Below are 21,807 nucleotides of genomic sequence, written 5' to 3' on the forward strand. Positions count from 1 at the left end.
ACATCACATATCCTGGGAAGTTGTTTTTGTTCAGAGACAGTATGAATTTTACGCAGAGGACTTCATCTGTTCATACTGCATTATAAACAGGATACACATACTCTAAAAGTGCGGTATATTGAGACATTAACCTTGTGCTAGGTTATTAAATTACTTTCCTTGGGGTTTGGCCTGAGATCATGATACACAAACATGAAACAAAATGGAGGCACCAGACAGATGACACAATTTTCGTGTACATGATGATGGACTCTAATCTTAGTTTCATTTTCAGTTTTTGTATTTGTTAGAGTTTCCATGTATGCGCCTCGATTTGTATGCATTAATGCTCTACAAATAATCTGTATATTTATATGTGTGTAGTAATTCTTGTATTGTCAGCTGTTGATTCCAGTGTAAACATTAATCAAAATTCTTATAACCTTGGACTTATGATTCTACTGGCCAAACATTCCAGTTTAAGAATACTCTCATTTTATATTCCATGCGGCAAACATTGCCTATGTTTATGTATTATCAGATTTCTATATTGACAACAAAGCATCAGCTCAACTTTTCTGTTTCAATTAGTAAATGTTGTGATACATGTGATACATCGAGTAGTTCATGAGTGGCCTACTGAGCATCCTTCATATGCTGCTAGCAACACTCTAACAGAACCCCTAGAAAGGACTTTCCACCAGGATTGTTAGTAATGCCATATGTGATGTCATCAGTGATCTTCTCGATAATGTCATTTCTAATGTCATCTTTGATGTACTGGGTGTTAATGTGCACAGTGTATAGCAGTGGTGAAATTTACCATAACTGACAAATTGCTTTGGTTTTTTGATTTTTACCTTGCAAGCCTAACGTTCCTTTAACAAAGTTTATTCACTGAATTTCATAGGCTTTTATTAGTACAACTTAACCATAATGTCCCTTTAAAAAAAGAAAATGCACTGAATTTCATAGGTTTTTACCAAGTGCAACCTAATCTACCAGCAATTTACTAAGTTCTCTTTACAAACTATGTACTTGAAAATCACCCTCCCTCGCATATATTAACTACTAGCGGTACTACCCGGCATTGCACAGGTCTGTAGCTGACATCCATGTGGGGGTCTGCTTTAGCTTTGTTTATGTTTTATTGTGTTATATCTTCCTATTTTTGAAAAATCCAAAATCAGCGATCTACCAAAATCACCTATACTGATAGCACAGGGCCAGATTGCGCTGTATGCAGGGCGAATGGGTGGGGTTGGTCAGATTCCTCTATTGCCAGTACACCCCAGACTGATATGCCGACCTCGGGCCAAAATGTCATCCCACAAACTGTTGTGGGGCTGGAGCCAACCCCGTACACACAAACACACTTTCACAAATATATACATATTATTTTAGTGGATAGTATCGTCAATCCGTTGACATTCCGGAGGACAGGGGTCATCAATATTACCCAAAATCACAGGGGGATCCAATATTCTTTGTATTAGTAGAAAAAGTATCTTGCCTTCATGGATCTGAGCACGGCCTTTGAGAAAGTAGATAGCTGTGGGCCGTGCTTGGTTCCATGGGGTGTCAGGGGCCATTTTGGTGGTAGTGGAGGAACTGCACAGGGAGAATGAGGCTTGTGTGCACAGTGGCTCTGGAGGACACTGCACTGCATGCTTTAAGTTCGGGTGTGGGGTCTGGAAGGGGTGTGTCCTGGCACCAGAACTTTTCACAATATACATTATTGGGCTCCTAAAGGCTTTGGTGGATACAAAGGCGGATTATCTGTATCTGGGGGGCAGGGCTTTTCCAGTCCTAGCGTACGCGGATGTCACATTGTTACTAGCCAGGACACCCAGGGCCCTCCAGATTCTGATTTCCACCTATGCAGCCTTTATGGGAAACTTGGGGCTTAAAATTAACACCAAGAAATCAGCTGTAATGAGTTGTGTGGGATGAAAGAGGTTGGTGAAGATGCATCCAAAGCTCTGTAATGGGGAGATAATCCCCAAGTCAAGGAGTTTGACTACCTCGGGGTTAGATTCTCAGAGTCATTCACAGGTATTGCCCATATTAAAAAAAAAAGCTAAGCTGAGTCAACAAGTGGTGAGCGATCTCACGCTTTTTGTCCCATTGTCAAGGAGCAACCATTAGAAGTTGTCCATAAAATCTATTCTGCCCAGACGAAAGCTGTGACTTTATATGGAGCACCATTGTGGGCTTTTCAGCCAGCACGTGATATCCAGGTGAAGGAAAACATCTTTTTCAGAAGGCTACTGGGACACCAGGGTTCCTCCCCCGGTATCTCTATTCATAGGGAATTGGGAGTGGAATTTTGGGAGGACCAGTGGTTTCTGGCACCAATAATATTTTGGATTTGAATCTGGGCAAATGAATGTGATACCCTTTGCCACTTTATAATCAGGTCATTAATGGCCAGGGATGTTGGGAGAAAAATCCTGTGGCTTGACTATATTGATAAAGCTTTGTCTCATGGTAATTTCCAGCCCCCCGCTCTCCGCTGATGCCCTGTTGACCAAATCTCAGATAATTTGCTATAAGTACATCATGGGAGAGGCGATTAAAGCGAAAAGGGCCTTTACAGAGTTTGCAACTAATTCTGATAAAGAGCATGCAGAGATCAGCCGGGTGAAGGAGATTCAGACCTACTTACTTTTGGGCTCCACAAAGAGAGATGGCTGGCTAATCACACGTGCGAGATTCGATTGTCTACAGCTGAGGGGTACCAAAGGCAAATGGATTGGGGACCCCGATTTGGTGGGTTGTCCAGCATGTGGTGGTGTTAAAGAGGATATGGTTCATTTGTTATTTTTTTGCCCAGGCTATAACAGTATCAGATGGTCAACCTTACTTTCAGTCCTACTGGCAGCAAACATCTGTTCCTATAGGCTGGCAGTTCTGTTCCTTCTGACTACTGACTCTTTTAACAGCGTGGGTATTATTTTCATTTTTGAAAAGAGCCATGCATAATAGAAATGGGCTGTTAACGTAACTGACCTAAAAAGAACATTGGCCCTAAAGAACCGGGGGCATTATGTTATTCCTTCTCTCTGTTATCTATTGTTTCTATGAATGTTTACAATCGAGAAACTCACCACTATGCACTTTACCTAAATGCATTTGTATGAGATTTTATGAATTGTTTGTACTATGGTATAACATTCTTCTGGGATTTTGGAATGTATGCATTCTTTGTATAATGTCATCATCTTTTTATTTCTTATTGTGAAATGTGCTTTGATTGTTTATTCAATTTAGGATTTTATGAGGGAACGGGCATTTTTTCGAATACTGTGTTTTTGTATTGTGTATGTGTTTGATGGATTATTGGATCCGAATAAATATATTGACTGACTGAAAATGTTTACATAGAGCAACAATGCATACAATGAATACAAACATATTTTACACCAATTATAACTTTCGAAATGTAAATATTGCTTTTAAAATGATAACACAATATTATGGATAGTACCACATACTGAAGAAAATTGTACACCCTGTATAAACAATTCACTTCACCACCTGGCAGAGACTGAAGCACACCATTTGTTGCAGTTAGCAAATTATATAAGAACTTTAATAAGTTAACATTACCTTTTCATTTCATTTATAAACATGCAGTTATAATTCTACTAAGAGTGTGAAAATATTATATACCTAAATATAAACATTCTGCATTGAAATAGAAATGGCAAGCAGTATGGAATGGCTGTAAGTATACTTCCACAAAGAAGATAGAAATGAAGAGGAAGAACCTACATGGTATTTTTTTTTGTATGTATCACAAAATAATACAGCTCTGTTACTTATATATAAAGTATTTTATTAAATGTATTACATATCTTTTATACTTCACAATCTAGAACATGAAGAACAACCCAAAAAAGAAAACAAGAAAGATTAGAAAACAGAAAATCGTATTAACCAATTATGTATAGATACCACGCAATGAAAATTCTTCTGGCAGAACGTTGCACATTTGTTAAAAATCATGTAATAAAAAATATTGATTTTCATTGCTTGAACTGTACCTGTTACCCTTACCCCTATCAATCACCCCAATCATTTGAAGAAGACATTGCAGATGCAAGTTTTAGATCTCTATTCCTAAATCAACCAATCATGAAAATATACCATCCCCTATTTTTGTTTCCTACAGTGATTCTCCCTCCCTATTATAATGTATTATCATTTAAACGTTCTGGAAATATGTGTCAATGTTTTTTCTAAACCATAATTTGAAGTATGCTGACTATATATATATATATATATATATATATATATATATATATATATATATATATATATATATATATATATATATATATATATAATTGATATGCCAAAAATAGTGCTCAGCCTACACGTAGCTGGTGCTAGGGACAGAAATCTTGGCCGGATTTCTAAATATGTATAAAAACACATGTGTGAATGAAAGTTTGTAACACTTCAAAAAATCCCCAATCACATCATGCAGAAAAAGAACCCTGCACACAAGACCAAACCGCTTGCTACAAAAAAACGTCTTTTATTGCATTATAAAGAATCTCGTGCAACCAACACTGCCTAATGGCTTAAAAGGGGCAGACATAATTACCATGCCTCCCTTGCTGACAATCAGGTTAAAAAGAACACTCACCCCACCAGGGTGGAAACCGCCACGCGTTCCGCTTGATTAACAAGCTTCTTCAGGCTATTTACTTCCCAAATACGTGAGAACACATTACTTTTATAAACAGGAAACGGGTCAGCATCGGCATTAAGCTCCTCCCATATACTTTTAAGTTCCCGATCATGTGATCGCAGAAGGTTATAATAGATGACTTACAAACTTGGCAGCCATATTTGAAAGAGTTCAAGATGTTTAAATTTCAATGGGCGCTAGTCCCATATCAGCAAATGCTATGATGAAAAATGAATAAAAAGCGCGGGAGAAAGCGCATACCAGATGCCAAACCCTATTTCCTGACAAAACATTTAAAAACAACAATGATGTGTTACTGAGCGCCAGTGCGCTAAAATATCATTAAATGGTTTGGTCTCATACTACATGATGAAAACCACAAACCATTACACTCCATGGTATGGAGTGACCTCAATTGAAGCCAGAGAAAAATGCAGCGCCTTCATCTGTGCTATAATAGTTTACAAAAAGCTCAATTGGTTTAGCCTCACATGTGCAAAATACATGCCCAAGTAAACAGCAGGCCGGAAAGTGCGTCGTGCATATATAGCAGCAATGACTCCCCTCTTAGAGGACAAATACTCTTAATAAAGTGCCAGTGCATCATAATGGAGTCAAAACATGTCACAAAATACATGCCCAAGTAAACAGCAGACCGGAAGGTGCATAATGCATATATAGCAGCAATAACTCCCCTCTTAAAGGACAAATACTCTTGATAAAGTGCCAGTGCATCATGATGGAATCAAGACATGTCATATAAACATATTTGGTAGCCCAGGACAGCAGTAAAATTATATATATATAAAAAATGATGATAAATATATATATATAAAATCGAAAAGTCGAAAAGTGCATGGTGCATGTGCAGCAGCAATTGCTGATTAAACAGATTTTAGTAAAGTGCCAATGCATATTCATAGATTCACACAAGTCACAATGATGTACATGCTAGCATCCATTAGTTCAAATGCATGAAGATGCAACAGTGTATCTACAAGTATCATAATACGCAGTTGTTATAAAAACACAAACATCTCCGGATCAATATTTAGTCCCAGGGGCCTCAGTGTGTCAAATTTACAGATTAATGTGGCTTCTAACTGCCGTAATTTTAACTCTCGATTCCCCAGTCTTTTGTGTACTGGAATATGGGCCAACCCTATAAATGTCATGGCATTCACATCACCTTTATGTTTGTCAATAAAGTGCCCCGTAAGAGGATTGGTGAGGTCCCTATTTTTGATGGCTCTATAGTGTTGAAGTATACGCAATTTAAGTGCTCCTATAGTTGATCCAATGTAGTGTAGCCCGCATTCACATGTGATGGCATAGACTACGAATTTTGTGGTGCAGGTAATTTTATGTTTGTGTCTCCATTTCAGACCATTACAGCTAATAAATGGTTTTTTCGAGACAAAATTGCACATTTTACAGTTAGCACATTTGCGGAACCCACCAACCTCTTGTGTCATGAAGTGACTACCTCTCATGTTAGTGTCTGTGATGACCATGCTGGGAGATAGAATGGTTTTAAGAGTAGGGGCTTTGCGATAAGCAACACTAGGGCCAGTGCCTAATACTTTAGTAAGGTCTGGATCTGCTAGAAGTACCTTCCAGTGTTTTTTCATTATCTGTTTGATATTGTTAGCCTGATGGTTAAAATTAGTAATGAATCGGATATCATCATTCTTATTGATTACTTGCTTTTTAAACAGATCCATTCTGTTGGTCTGTTTAGCTTTATCAAAGCAATCAGCTACAACCTTCCTTTTGTAACCCCGATTTACAAATCTTTGGCCTATATATAGGGCTTCTTCATTGTAATTTAATTCTGTACTGCAAGCTCTCTTTGCTCTCAAAAATTCTCCATAGGGAATCGAGTTTTTGAGGGTTGTGGGGTGATGGCTTCGGGCATGGAGCGTAGAGTTAGAACTAGTTTCTTTACGAAAAAGTTTAGTAGTCAGTGTGTTGTTCATCACAGTAAATTTTACATCTAAAAAGACCAATTCCTTTTTGTTGACAACCGATGTGAGTTCAAGATTCAAATTATTCTCATTAAGTATATTGACATAGGTGAGCAATAGATCTTCAGTCCCATCCCATATCAAAAAGAGGTCGTCTATAAATCGGTACCACACCACTATGTGTTCAGTGAATCTTTCTTTTTCTTCAGCCCATGCTATCTGCGACTCCCAGCACCCCATGTATAAGTTGGCATAGGTCGGTGCCATACAAGAACCCATGGCCGTGCCTTGGATTTGCTTATATATAGAGGTCTCGTGCAGGAAATAATTATGTTCTAAACAAAACCGCAGCATGTTCAAAAGCATGTCATTGTGTTGTTTGTAACTAATGGATCCCGTGTCTAGATAAAATTTACAAGCCTGAATACCTGCCTCATGCTTAATCGACGTGTACAATGAAACCACATCCAGGGATACCAGCAAATATCCTGGTTCCCAATTAATGTCAAGTAGTTTCATAAGCAGATCTGAGGTATCTTGTACATGTGAGCTAAGGCTGATCACAAATGGCTGCAGGAAATGGTCTAAAAATTTCGAAGTATTTTCAAGTTTGTAAGTCATCTATTATAACCTTCTGCGATCACATGATCGGGAACTTAAAAGTATATGGGAGGAGCTTAATGCCGATGCTGACCCGTTTCCTGTTCATAAAAGTAATGTGTTCTCACGTATTTGGGAAGTAAATAGCCTGAAGAAGCTTGTTAATCAAGCGGAACGCGTGGCGGTTTCCACCCTGGTGGGGTGAGTGTTCTTTTTAACCTGATTGTCAGCAAGGGAGGCATGGTAATTATGTCTGCCCCTTTTAAGCCATTAGGCAGTGTTGGTTGCACGAGATTCTTTATAATGCAATAAAAGACGTTTTTTTTGTAGCAAGCGGTTTGGTCTTGTGTGCAGGGTTCTTTTTCTGCATGATGTGATTGGGTTTTTTTTGAAGTGTTACAAACTTTCATTCACACATGTGTTTTTATACATATATATATATATATATATATATATATATATATATATATATATATATATATATATATGTTCCAAAAACTGCTAGAACAGCAGCAGTGATGAGTTGCACTCTCCCACAGCAAAAATAATAATAATCCTCCCTTCGGTCAAGACTCAGAGTTCATACTTGCGTAAAAAAAATGTATATCTTTGTTAGTGCTCCATGAGTAAAAATCAAAATTTAAAAGGCCATACAATATGGTGTTCCCCACAAATCAGCCGAAAGTTCGGCCAGCATAACGCATTTCACGACCTCCGCGTCGCTTGTTCACATAGCTGGCCCGTGAAATCAAATGCATATATAGGGGAGGAGTTGGTAACCAGTTTCCATGTGGCAACATAGTGGTAGGACTGAAGGTTCAATATAGACCCTATCGGCCATGTTGCAGTGTAGTTAGTATAATCACATAACCCTGTACGTTATTACAAATCTACAGCACAACATCTAAAACATGAAATCCCTAATCAATGCATAATACATAATGTTATTCATGTTTGTTTTGCAATTGTACATATGTGCACAATGTTCCGTATTATACCATGCCTGTTGGTTGTTGTTTACTCATGCTGCATTACCTACTGACATCGTCATGTCACCATGTCAATACAAATAGTAATGCACTTTCTCTTCAGTAGATCTAAGCACATTAGCTGTACTGCATCAAATGCAACGTGTGCCACCGATCCACAAATTCAAATGACATTTCACAATGAAGTGTGTCACTGCCCAAATAAAAGGCAGAAGGGACATCTCTCACAACCCAACAATTATGTTCTATGCTTTTGTCACCAATTGACATTTTTAGCAGGAGATGTTTGGAATTTGGGGGTTCCAGATCTACTTCCCATTTGTCAATAGATTTAAATGTGGGAATGGTCTGGTCTTTTGGGAGCTTCCTGAATAATTCTTTGGTGATGAAGCTCCTTGCATTATTCAGACATACTCTGGTGAGCACCGGCTCCTCCCCCTCATTTAACTGAATGGGGGAAAACAATTGTTTGTCCTTTTTCTGAATGGCCATCAGACTGAGTGGGATCTTCCATGTCTGGTTTCACGGGGCACAAGGTTTCTTCTGATTTTGGACTGGTGTAAAATGTTAGGGTGTTCCCTTCCAGTGTGGATTGCCACTTAAAACTGTAAAGAACGTTGATTTTCAAGAACCGAGAAGGAGTCCCATCACCAGTTTGTTCTCCTACTGGGACTTGGTTATTCTTGAAATGGAATTCAACTTTCTCAGAAAGTTAATCAATTAAAAGGCAGGTACCATTCCTGCTTACATAATTGGTACTGATTTCAAATTTTATAGGCTGGTTAGTCTGGGTCCAGAGGACCTTGTTTACTCAGTCAATCAGAGGTGATAACTTACTCAGGAGATCGTTCCCCAGTAAACAAGGTGTGCGCTCTGCAGTCATGACTATCACCGGATGTATTACTCGGTGCCATCCAATTTCTATTTCCATATCCACAGTTCCCTTCGATGGAAATATCATTCCAGTCAACATTTTTGAGTTGTCCAGGAAGTAGTGCGAGGGGAATTTGGTGGCCCTCCACCTTCCTGAGTTAAATTGGTCAAAGGCCTTTTTGGACAGGAGGGCGGCTTGGGATCCAGTGTCCACTGACCGGTGCATAGAATCGCCCTTCTTTCTCCTCCAGGGTGCAAAGAAAGTGTGAATTATTTGCCAGCCCAGTGGTCATTTTCTTAATAGTGAACATCCACACTGTAGGATCTGTGTCAGAGATCAGGAATCTGTACATAAATGTTGCAACTAACAATGGGTGGTTTTGTAGAATCCTCTTTCCCCCCTGATTCTTTGCAGTTCCCCTTTACATGGAGGTAATTCTCAGGACCTGTTTGGGGAAAGGACACACCCTCAGTTTCAATTCTGTCTTGCTTGCCTTTTTGGGGTTGAATAGTTTCTGATTCTGGGTCGGTCTCCATACCTACCCTTCCTCACTCAGGGCCTTTTGGGACCCCATTTTATTTGGGAGGGATCCCCCCATTTCTAAAAGAGAAGGTCTGTTTACCAGAGTCCTCCAGGCACTCTTCTCATTCAAAGGGGATAAACCACAGTTCCTCCATAGAGTGGGTTCTTATTTGACCCCTCCTACTTACCCTTTGCCCTTTGAGTTCTATGATTTCAGGGGCATAAAAGTACCTTTCAGGCTAAGAAGTCTTAAGGGGTTCTGTGTGGACGAGAAAAGAAGCTTTCTCTAGGACTTGGCATCTCCCCTCCACCCAGGCCCCCTCCTCAGGAACCTGTGGTTTGTCAGATGTTCCCTCCTGTCATTTCCCCCCTGGTGAATCAGCCCTGGCTGTTGGAGTATTTTGGGAAGTAGTGTTTTTTTTGCATTTGTATTTTATTTATTTGGGTTTTATATAGCTCTTTTAGACAAAGGTACATAAGGTAATACAAAATGTACAATGCAGGGGAAAATGTACAAAAGCATTCTGCCATGTTAAACAGAGTGAAGTAGATATGATTTCAAAGACTTACAAAATAAAGAACAAACAGAGATAGATTCAAGAGAAAGAGGGCGAACATTCAAGTGCAAGGGAGCCAGCAAAGAGAATCAATGAAAACGTGACTGAGCACATGGCGGACGAAGGACAACAAGAAGAAATTGAGAACAGGAACCAAGAGAGCGAGAGGGGAAATAGAATGAAACCAAAAAATAAGGTAAGCCAGGTGCAAGGCCATGAAGAGATTTGTAGACAAGACACAGAAAGTTAAATTTAAGTTGGGAGTTGCAAGCCAAGAATAGAAAGAGAAGAAGAAATAGAATTGCGAGGCGCAGAAGAAAAAGTAGACGGATAGAAGCATTGAAACTAGATTGCAGAGGAGCAAGACGGGTAAGAGAAATACCAAAGGGAACAATAGAACAGTAGAAAATGTCAGACTAGAATTAGGGAAGATGCCAAGAGTTTAGTAGCATCAAAGTCAAGAAAGAACAAGCTTTTTGAATATTATATAAGTGATAGCGACAGGCATGTGAGGATAAAGAAATGTGATGCTTGAAGGATAGATCAGTGTCTAAATAGAGTCTGAGGTTGCAAACTGTAGAAGAAATAGAAAGCTTGGTAGGAGGAAACTAAACAAAAGAGGGAGGGAGAGAGGACAGAATGGTGTTCGCTGGAAAGGAAAGTACCTCAGTTTTGGCAGCGTTTAGTACCAGAAAGTGAGCCGACATCCAATATTATATGGCCAATAGACAGGTAGAGAGTTTATTGGGGACTTCAGGAGCAAATGATGAGAAAGACAGAAAAAGCGGATTATCATCAGCATAAAAGTGATGGGATAGACCAAAGGAGGAAATAACTTTAGCCAGTGGGTAGGTATAAAGAGAGAAAAGAAAAGGGCCAAGGACCAAACCTTGTGGGACACCGTGGATGAGCACGAGTCTCAGATGACGTCCCTGCCCAAGAAACCGAAAACAACCTTTGTGACAGGTTAGGTTGAGGTTTGGACTGAGCCCTCAGCACGTGTGTCAGGTCATTGGTCAGTTGCTCGACCTGTCGCCCCAGCTGCAAGACCTTTTCTGGGTGGTAGGGAGGTCTTGAGCCATACCTCTGATGCTCCCAAAAAGGATAACTGTCCCTTCTCCCGGAGTAACTTGGGTACTGGAAATTTCCCCCATAATTTTCTATCCTGAATCTCCCTTCCCCTGGGTTCAGGGATCTATTGTCCTGCAACCGGGAAGAGACAGGAGGATTATTTTGGAAGTTCTGTTCAGGGGATATCTGGGAAAAAAGTTCAAATTCGGAGGTGGAGTGATACTTCTCTCCTGAGGGATGTTTCCTGGGCAGTACTTACCCAATTGGTTCCCCCCATTGGGCAAGGGGAGTGTATACATACCCCAGAATTGGTTTGGTACCCTTGTACCTAGGGATTGTATAGGTGGCAGGGTCTGAGGGCTCATTGTTCTGGGCCCCTGCCTGAATACCATTCGATTGGGCCGGGTTGGGGGTTCCCTTCTGCCTTCCAGTTTGCTTGGTGGCAGGAGGGTTACTTTTAGGCCCCCCTGTCTCAAGGTCCAATTGAGGGGTACTTTTTACCTCTGCCACCTTCGCAGCAGCAGGGGTGTTAGATGGTTTGGGATTTTGGGGGGGTTTACTCTCAGCTGGCTTTTGGACCTCATAGATCCTGGTGGCCTGTTCAATCACCCAATCCAGGGTCCTATGCTCGTGAAAATCACGCACCAACTGAGTCAGGATGTATTTGGGGAGCACATGGAAATATGTAGTTACAAACTCCCTACTATTTGTGTTCACCCGTCTGAGCAAGTGCGCGCTTTAGCTCCTGCACAAACTCCCTAGGCACCTCATCCTCCCCACATTGTAAATTATGGACCTTCTGTGGGTTTCTGTGTGAGGAGAAATGTTTTAAAATGGACACCTTATAGGTGGGCCATTTATAATGATCCTAGTCCTAAAGTCCCGCAAACAAACTGAAGTACTCAGGTGAGAAAGTCCATTTAGAAAATTCTATACAATTCACAGCATTTATGATCTTGAATGATATGATGCTATCATCTGCTCATAAAGATCCAGGTGCTCCCATACCAAATACTTGGCATTCTTGTGGTATGGGGTCAGGAAGATCTTTATGGCCTTGATTTGTGTTATTGGGTTTTTCACAAAACCCTTTCTTTGTTTCCTTGTCTCTTTCTTCCTCTGCACTTGGGTCCGTTCAACTTCTGACTCAGAAAACTGCTACTGGTACTCTATTCCCTCTCTAATAGGTTCTCACTATTTTATGAGACTGGGAATACCTCCCAGAAACACGGGGTCTGGACTCTCCTTGCCTCTGCAGCTGTGAATTCTCAGGGTAATTTCCCTCGTAGCCAGCTTTTGGCACAGAATAATACTCTGTATCTTCCTCAGACTGGCTCAACTGTGTAGTCTTCCCCCTTCTAAACAGACTGGGGAAATGTGCACCTGTCCCTGAACGTAATGAGGTTTTTAACATGCCCCTCCTGGGCTGAAGCTTTAAATGTTCTTCTCCTCTAAAGCAAGCTAGGTGGTCTCTTTGCAGTCTCATTTTTTTTAAATTCAAACTCCTCCATTTTCTCATCAAGGGAGTTTTCATGATCTGAAGTACTCACTGGATTATTCATAACTTCCCAGGACACACTGGACCGTCCATCTCCCTTTCTGTGTGATAGAGGTGATTACAAGACTGGCCTTCTGGATCAGTTTGTCTAGGCCAGGGTAAGTCTAGGTGCCTCATATTTCCTTGGGCTTCGTAAGTAGAAAGTATGTCAGTCGCAGTCGGCTCATAGGAAGTCGTGGTTAACTGGCATGAGGTTCCTGAGGGGGAGGGCATCATCCCTGAATCAGAGGGCCCTTTCCCACACCCTGATTGATCAGAGTACCTCAATGCCTGTTTGTGTTTTTCAATTTCATTTGCCAAATTCTCACACCTGCTTCTCTCTGTCCTCATTTCCTGATGGTCTTCCGAGAGCTTGCTTTTTAAGTCCAAGACCAGGGCCTGACTGGCCTGAAGCACTTTAGTCTGGGCCATTAATCCATCTTTTAATTCCCTGATTTCATTCTGACTTGAGTCATTTTCATTTTGTGCGGCCTGCATTTTTCACGCATTTTCAAAGCGGTTTGCTTTCAAAATACCAATCTCTTTCTTTTGTGCATTTCTACACTGTGCTGCCTGTAACAGGTCAGATTCTGCTTGCCTCACACGCTGCATAAGTTCTTCATTTTCTTGCCTATTTTCAGTCTGAGAACCTGACTGACTCTTTTCTGCATCCATTTTCATCTGGATCACCTCCCGTTCAAGGACATTATTCTTCTGGTTCAAGAGGTCATTTTCCTTCACTAGTTGAATTTTCTGTTGTTTTAAAATATGCACCTGCTGCTATAGCTGAACAAAGTCATTTTGGAATTGAACCCCTTTTTTTAATTAACTGACTGTTTTAATTTTCAACTCCTTTCTTTGTAATTGAAAGGCCATAAGGTCATCTAACAGCCCTCTATTATCAATATTCTGACCATTTACCTTATGTTGCAGTGTTCGCAAATTTTCCACTAGCTCTTTATGTGCATTTTGCAGTGCGGAAAATGTGTTTCACGCTCTGCACTCTCTTGTTTCTGGGTTTTTAACTAATTTTTCATTTGTTCCATGAGGCTTTCTAGCTCAAAAATATGGTTCTGCTGAAGTTCTTTCTGCGCCTCATTTGGGTTCTCAGTCTGACTCCGTGCACAGGCCTCACTCTTCTGCCCTCGCTTTTCCACTAACTGCAAGGGGAAGTATAGATAAACTGTGAGCTGAGCCATTTGACTCGGGTGTTCTTGAGCATTTAAGGTCATATAAAATGCCTCTAATGGCTTTGTGCCATATCCAACCTTCACACCTGGGGCCAGATTACAGAAACCTTGCACCGGTGCAAGTGCAAAGTTGCACGGTATTAGTAGTAGGGCAAAGTTTTAAAAAAAACAATGGGACATATTAGAAAGCTATTGCACCATGACACGTGCAGTTTGGCATGGTATAAGCAGCAGGGCAAACATTTCCATTGGGCAAAAAAGATACATTTTCACTGCATTATTGCTACAGGGCAAGTTTTGCCCTAGTGCTATTACAGAATGGTATTAGCACAAGGGCAAACTTTGTCCTGGTGAAAAAACTCATTGATAATATATCTTTATTTCACTGTGGCAGTGTTTACCCTCATGTTTATACCATGCCAAGCTACACTTGTCATGCTGTAATAGTTTTCTAATATGTGCCAGTGTTTTCAAAAATAGGGCAAACTATGTCCTAGTGCTAATACTGTGCAATTTCTGCACTTGCACCGGTGCAAAGGTTCTGTAATTATGGCCCCAAATGTCAATTCCTCCGGATGTGACATCTTGCATCATTTTAGCTTGCCAACTCCCTTCATCCACCTCTGTCCACTCACGACGAATTAGGAGCTTAGTAAGTAAATGTCTCCTGGCATCATCTAACTCAATTGTATTTATTTTTAAAAATGGCCCTTTTACATTTTATGTAGAATTTCCTTTGTGTGGGGACAACAATTACCCTGTTTCCACTTAATTTCCACTCACAATGCCAAATCCAAATCAATTTTCACTCAATCTTAATTATCACCTATTCACCATTCCTCACAGCACTTTAAAAAAACAAAGATGACTTTCCATCCGCCTTAATGTACTCACATCAAAATGAAGGGTCCGTCACAATGCACTTTTCATGAGTCAGAAATAGCCAGCCAAATCCTGGCCACGAGTCCCCAATTTGTAAGGGTTTATTGAGAGTCCACCCGCAACACAAGGAGTTCCTTCCCTGCACAATCTAGGTGTCACACAATAAATGGTTAATGTCATTTATTTTATTCAGCCCTATGTCCATTTCATCTATACCATTTAGATCTCTCCCCCTGAGCTACCAATGAGCCAAGAACCGGGCCATTGCGCAGTAAATATATTAATATTTATTTGAATTAGATGTTAATAAAATCACACTAAAATGTCAAACACCACTTTAGTCATGACATAACACAATAAACTTTTCTCAACATAAATAAATCACACAAGTGGTTTGAAAAGAAACAAATCATAATTCTTTACATTCTATACATTTCCCTTCAAGAAAAAATTAAACTGACCAATAACCAAAAACAATTATGTATGCAATTATGTGCAATTTCGATTTTCCTGTGTGCTAAAAATGCTAGCATTTTAGTTTTACAAATGTGTGAAAATGCATATGGCAATTATTATTTCACCCACACTTTTGCTTTAAAATAAACACAGGGTGATTTAGCCGTTTTTTTTCCGCCCCCCCCCTTCTTTGGTCTCTGCTGGGGAAGTTGGACAGAAATATTTATGTGTGAATTTTGGATTTCACGACCCCTCCCCCCACCCTCTACTTAAAGGCCTGTGTTGGGGAAGCTGGATGGTAAAAATTGGGATGATTTCGGTATTTTGGATTTCAGAATCACCTCCACTTAAAGGAATTTGTTAAGGGAAGTTGGATGTTAAAAAATTGTATGATTTGAGAATTTGGGATTTCAAATCCCCCTCCACTTAAAGGCCTGTGTTGGGGAAGCTGGATGGTAAAAATTGGGATGATTTCGGTATTTTGGATTTCAGAATCACCTCCACTTAAAGGAATTTGTTAAGGGAAGTTGGATGTTAAAAAATTGTATGATTTGAGAATTTGGGATTTCAAATCCCCCTCCACTTAAAGGCCTGTGTTGGGGAAGCTGGATGGTATAAACTGGGATGATTTGAGAATTTTGGATTTCAGACCCCCTCCACTAAAAGGTCTGTGAAGGGGAAGATGAACAGAAAGATGGCCCAATTAAATTGCGGGCTATAGTTTTCAGTGCACACCGGAATGTGCTTTGTTAATTTTGAATTTGAACAAAAATCATCCTGTGGTGTTCCACCAAATTGGGAATACAGGAAATTAATATTTTTAGATGAATAGGTGTCAGTTTGCTTTTGTCTAGACTGCGACTTTCGGTAGTCTTGAGACATTGTCCTCGCCCTCCCCGAAGGACCAATCCCAACAAACCAGTAAACAGCCTGTGTGACTAGGGCCCCCAGGCAGAAGTGCTGGCGACACAACCCCTCTGGAACTGGTGGCAGAGAAACAGGAGCTATAGAAATGACAAAGAGCGAAATATAAGTAAGGGGGCTTGAAGACACAAGGCAGATGCAAGACTGATGCAACCGAAATAATCAAAGGGGATTTTACCAGCTACTTGCAGCTCCTAGCATCAAGGGAACCCCTGAGAATGATCCTAGTGCCCTTGAAAGCCTGTGTTTTAGTCTAAGCCTAATTACCTATGACCATGGAATTTATAAGGCAGCAAGATGCACGGATCCTTGGTAAAAAGAAAATATTACCGTTGCGAGACACCACGTAGGGTTCTGAATTCTTTTGATGTGAAAAAGAAAGTGTGCACAGTAAAGCAAGAGGAAGTAAAGCAAGAGGAAAGGACCACCTGCTCTGTGACGTCAAGCGTCATGTCCCATGGAAGCGTTAATGGAGACCACGACGTCTGGAATCCCCCAGATGGCACAGCACTCTTTAGCGGAAGTGGAAAGACCTGCCGGGTTGCTGTGCCCACCGGCAGGGATGGCAGCTAGTCACTGGTGAGTTTATGTAGAAACGGACCCTTCGCCCGACTTCAGGCGGGCCCATGTGAGGTATCTGCAAATTCCAAGGAGGGATCCTACCAGTAGGCTAAGGATATGCAAGGTTTTGCCCCCGCTCCTGTCCACTGTACTGACATCAGTAAAACATTTAAAGTGCTAATTGCGTGATACCCACACAGAACCCAGACTGCACACACACAGAATGCAGCGCAGGAATCCGTGCTGATTGATAGCCTTCAAGGAATTAACTGAAAACACTAACTCTTCCTCATATGAGCAGCAATGACTCATTTTGCAAAGAGGCCAATGCTGCCCAAATAGAGAGAGGCCTGTTTGTTCTTCATTGCTGATGAATATGGTTCTCGAGTGCACCCTGAAAGATAAAATACTCGACCGAGTGGGACCCTAGCCTCGGAGCAGTCTAACTGTACTGCTGACAAAACAGGTGTGTGTGCATTTCAGGCCCAGCTTTATAAATAGTCAAATTGCAATTTGACTATATCCACTATCACCAATCTAAGTAGACACTGCGGGAGGGGAAGGGGGGAATACTTCGACACCGCATCTTTCCCAAAATTTCATTCCCTGGTCCCATTTGAATCCCCTTCCAAAAATAGCCCTTAAGGGTCCGCATCCTGGTTTTCGTTGTGGCTTAACAACATTACTTTTTGCCCCAAATTCTAGGCCTGTCCAATAGCAAAATGTGGGACATTTATAAGAAAAATCACAGCGGGGAGGGAAATCACAGTGGGGTACAGCAAGTATCAAAGTCACAGTGGGAAAATACCTGATATTAAACTCACAGTAGGGATCAGAATCACAGTGGGGGGGGCAAGTTAGAGGAAAATCACAGCGATGGATAAATCACGGCAGGGGGACTTTGATTTTGTTGTTCTGACAGCCTTGCAAATTGTCTTTTTTAGGTTGATTAGGCTATGTATAAAATAGAGCTGCCATCATAGACGAAGACAATTTTCTGGAGGAAAAGGTTTGCATTTGAGTTCATTTTCATACCCACAATGCCTTGCTTTTCTGGCTCAGAACTGGAGGTGAACATACAGCAATGGCTACAAGGTAGCCCTGTGGAATGTCTGACTTGGCTCAAATGAACTTTCCTTCTTTCAATAGATACATGCACAAATGTTGTGGCCACTCTATCTCCTCTGATTACATTTACACCAGCTCTATGTGTTCTTTATACTTCAAACACTTTTATCACGAAAACTCTGAAAAGTCCTGGCAGCAATAGGCCTCTCACAAGGGGTCTCGAGAATGTGCATTCTCGTATTGCTGTGCATGTTTTAGTACTGAATGAGGCACTGAGGCAATGTATCAGCCTCCGCCCTCCCCCCAGCTCTCCAGGTGAACATTTGTCTGCCAGTGAAATGCGTGAGGTCGACTATTGTTCCAACACTTGTCACAGAGAACTAATGGAGACAAAGCTTGATCTACGATTTCCTCTCTAATCCCTAAAGAAAATCATCTGCCCATGTGTATTGGAAAGCTAATAGATGCAGTGCAAAGCATCCGAAGGCATGCGCGTTCAAGCCGCAGTCATTATTAATGGTTCTGCCTTTGCCACATTTTACTCAGCACCGCGTTGCATAATTTATCGTAATAGAAACAATCTGATGTTTTATTTTGCCAATTTTTTGACACAGTTATTTCACGTCAAAAATTTGGAATCTTGTCAGCATCTCAATGGGTCTCGGTTGAAATGCAGACCTACATTTTCATTTTGTCTGCAATCTTCCCGCGGGCCAGCATGCAATGCACTGAATAACAAACGATTTAATAGTGCACGAATTTACGAACTTAGAGGCCAACAAGGTCAGCACATGTTACGATACAATTAAAACACACGTGTTAATGTAAATGTGGTGAACTACGCAATCGTCTGCAGATCGTTCATTGTTATATTTGTTTGGTGTTCAAGGGTGGAATGGTAATGAAGGTAGATTTTTTGTGGAAAATGGAAACATCTCTCCTGATGTCATCCGTCTTGGTTAGGGCTCAAGTCGAGGGTACAAGCGGGTGGATGGATTCCCCCCACTTTTTTCAGAATTCCCCCACTTTTTTAAGAGGACTCCATGGTATGCTAATTTCTGAGGACACCACATTCAATTGGTATGTTAATGAGTCCCCCCACTTTTTTTTGGGACTTGACCCCTGGCAAAAAGGTGAGAGCCCCTCCACTGAGAGTGAACACAGAAAAATAACCTGTTCACTGGGATGGTTCTGACTCTGGGTGGTCTACACTCATGTTTTGGCGCACTGTACCTTTCAGAGAGGAACAATATCTATTTGCATATTGGTGTACGTCCCCCCAAAAAGGCCAGTCCAGCACTGAAACGGTAGGCATTTCTCCTCTGAACAAGAGTACCACCAGATGTATTTCCGCCTTATTGGGCATCATCAATGAGATGCCGCTGTGGTGCTGTGACTCTCTAAGCACAGAAATGGTGCTGCTGCACCATCCCCTCACACCACGGTGTTGCATATCAAAGGGAGGTTTGTGCACTTCATGGAAATTGAAACTGCTGCTGTTTCACCATCGAACAACCTCTCCCTGAATTGTACGAGGTAGAGCACGTCACCTCTTCGGCTTGAACAACCAGCTCTCCTTGGCATACAAGCTCGAACCGCCGCCACTGGAAAATAGCATCGGCCCATCAGGGTCACAGCTACGAACCACCGGAATTAGCTCGAACCACTGGAACATCGTCAAATGTTGACCCGAAGCAGCAGTTACCAATTTCCCAAACAAATTCATCCTCCAAGCCAATACAAGCCAATACTGGTAATCCATTCGAACTGCATCGCTCGACCGCTTCATTCGAACTGCACCGCGTACCTGCTTGAAAACAACTCAACGCCGGCTTGCCGTTTGGACTAATGTGTCTTGTAGCAACCAAATGTTGTTCAATCTGCAACTGCAACACTTCAGAGCCTGGTTCAATGCCGTTGAATTGCCTAAACTTGGAAGCAGGAACTTTGACGTGACCCTATGCCCCGTTCCACCTTTCTGGACCCTGGAAGTTCGTAATGTCCCTTTTGCACCTTTTTCCTACAAGACAGAACTCCTTGTTTAATTTCTTGTCTGCTTTTTTCCCTGATAAGTATCCAGAGTGTGTGCAGCATTAATACTCCGCATTTCTCTGTCATCCTTTGCAGGGGTGGGTTTTTTGTTCAACCAGAATTTTATTGAAGCTTTCAATTAAACTGAAGTTTTCCAATCACATACTAGCTATATCGCATTTTGTCACAACACATCCTAATTCAAGTGTGAATTTTTAACGGACCATTGAGTGCAACATTTACAACTCGGCAGAAACAAATCTCTAAAGAAGAAAAGATAACAATGATAAAGAAAAGGGCGGTGCTTCTCGTGTTCTTACATATTTATCTCAAATTGTTTTATTAATATAATCATCACCTTTGCATTACATTTGAGATATACTGGTGCCCATATACTCCCAAACCCCTAGTCAACACACATCTCAGGCCTTAGGAGAACATGCTACGTGATAAGACTTTCCATACTGCACCATGACGCAGAGTGCTTTTAGTCGTTTGGTATGAGCATTTCCATCAAGTCATTCAGGGAATACTGGATGAAAGGAGACCACATTTCATCAAACTCCCTTGTTGCTCCCATCAAAGCCGCTGTAATCGTCTCAATGCTGAAAATATCCCAAATTTTGTGAGACCATTGTAAATCAGAGGGTGCCTCCCTCTTACCCATTGTCCTGCTATACAATGCCTTGCACGTGGTTGCAGTACATTGCACAGCATTTATTTCCTTCCCCTTAACTTATTCTCCTGGCAGTATACCTAGCAGCCCAAATGCAAGATCTTCTGTTATACAAAAAGCCGGGATCTTCTTGATCTCCTTGATCAAAGATGTCACTTTTTGCCAACATTCCGAAGTTGAGAGCATTCCCAACAAGTGTGTAGTGTCGACCTTGTCATTTCACACTTAGTCCAACACTGTGGCAATCTCTTAGGGTTCATTACATGTATTTTTGGGGGAGTGTAGTGCCAACTATAAAGGATCTTGTGATGGACCTCTTTATTCCAGACACTCCTGTGAGCTGCAAACACTCCTTTAGTTGCAATCTCCCATTCCTTCCCTGCCAAACTCTTGCCTAGTTCCCTCTCATACCTCTCTTTATTGTGCTGTATCCCAAGAACCTCACCCATATTACAGAGTGTGTAGATGACTGATATCATATCCATGAATGTCTTATGGGAATCTATAAGGGTTTCTATGATGCTTTTTATTGCCGTAAGTTTTCTTGCCCCTACCTGCATACTAGTTGTACTCAGTCAGTGTTTTATCTGATAGTATGAGAATTTATCTGGCTCTTTAAGGCCAAAGCCCTGGGTGCAGATGTCAAAGGTTTTAACTTCTCCCACCTCTAGCATCTCCCTCAGTCTTACTGACCCCTTGTTGATCTAATTTGTAAGGTTTCAGTGTTCCATTCCTGGTGGAAACTCTGGATTCCTGAATAGTGGAAAGAGTGCGGCCACATGGTAAGGTTCTGCTTTTTGTTTGCTGATTCCCATATCACTAGAGTACGTTTCATGACCATGAAGGCCCCCAGCCTCGCTCCACTGCATAACGAGGGTTGCTTCCATAATATTTATCTGTGACTGCTTATTCCATGTACACCCAGTGTTTTTCATAGTCTACCGTGCTACATTCTACAATTGTCTTCAATTCGTTGCCTGGTAATATTGTGCTATTTGGGGACAGTCCAGGCTCTCCTTTTTGCTTGGGAGAAAGGGAATTCACTGTGCTATCCTGTTTTTTTTCTGCGATTCTGGATGAATCTTGTAATGTCTTCTTAGATCCCTGCAAGGAAAGAGTTTCTTTTCACTGTCATGGCAAGAGCCTGGAACATGTACAACTATCCTGGGAGAATATTAATTTTAAAAATGGCCACCTTTCCTGGCCATGTTATGTATAACC

The sequence above is a fragment of the Ambystoma mexicanum genome, chromosome 11 (genome assembly GCF_040938575.1).
Source record: "Ambystoma mexicanum isolate Mex_15411 chromosome 11, UKY_AmexF1_1, whole genome shotgun sequence".
In the NCBI taxonomy this organism is placed as follows: domain Eukaryota; kingdom Metazoa; phylum Chordata; class Amphibia; order Caudata; family Ambystomatidae; genus Ambystoma; species Ambystoma mexicanum.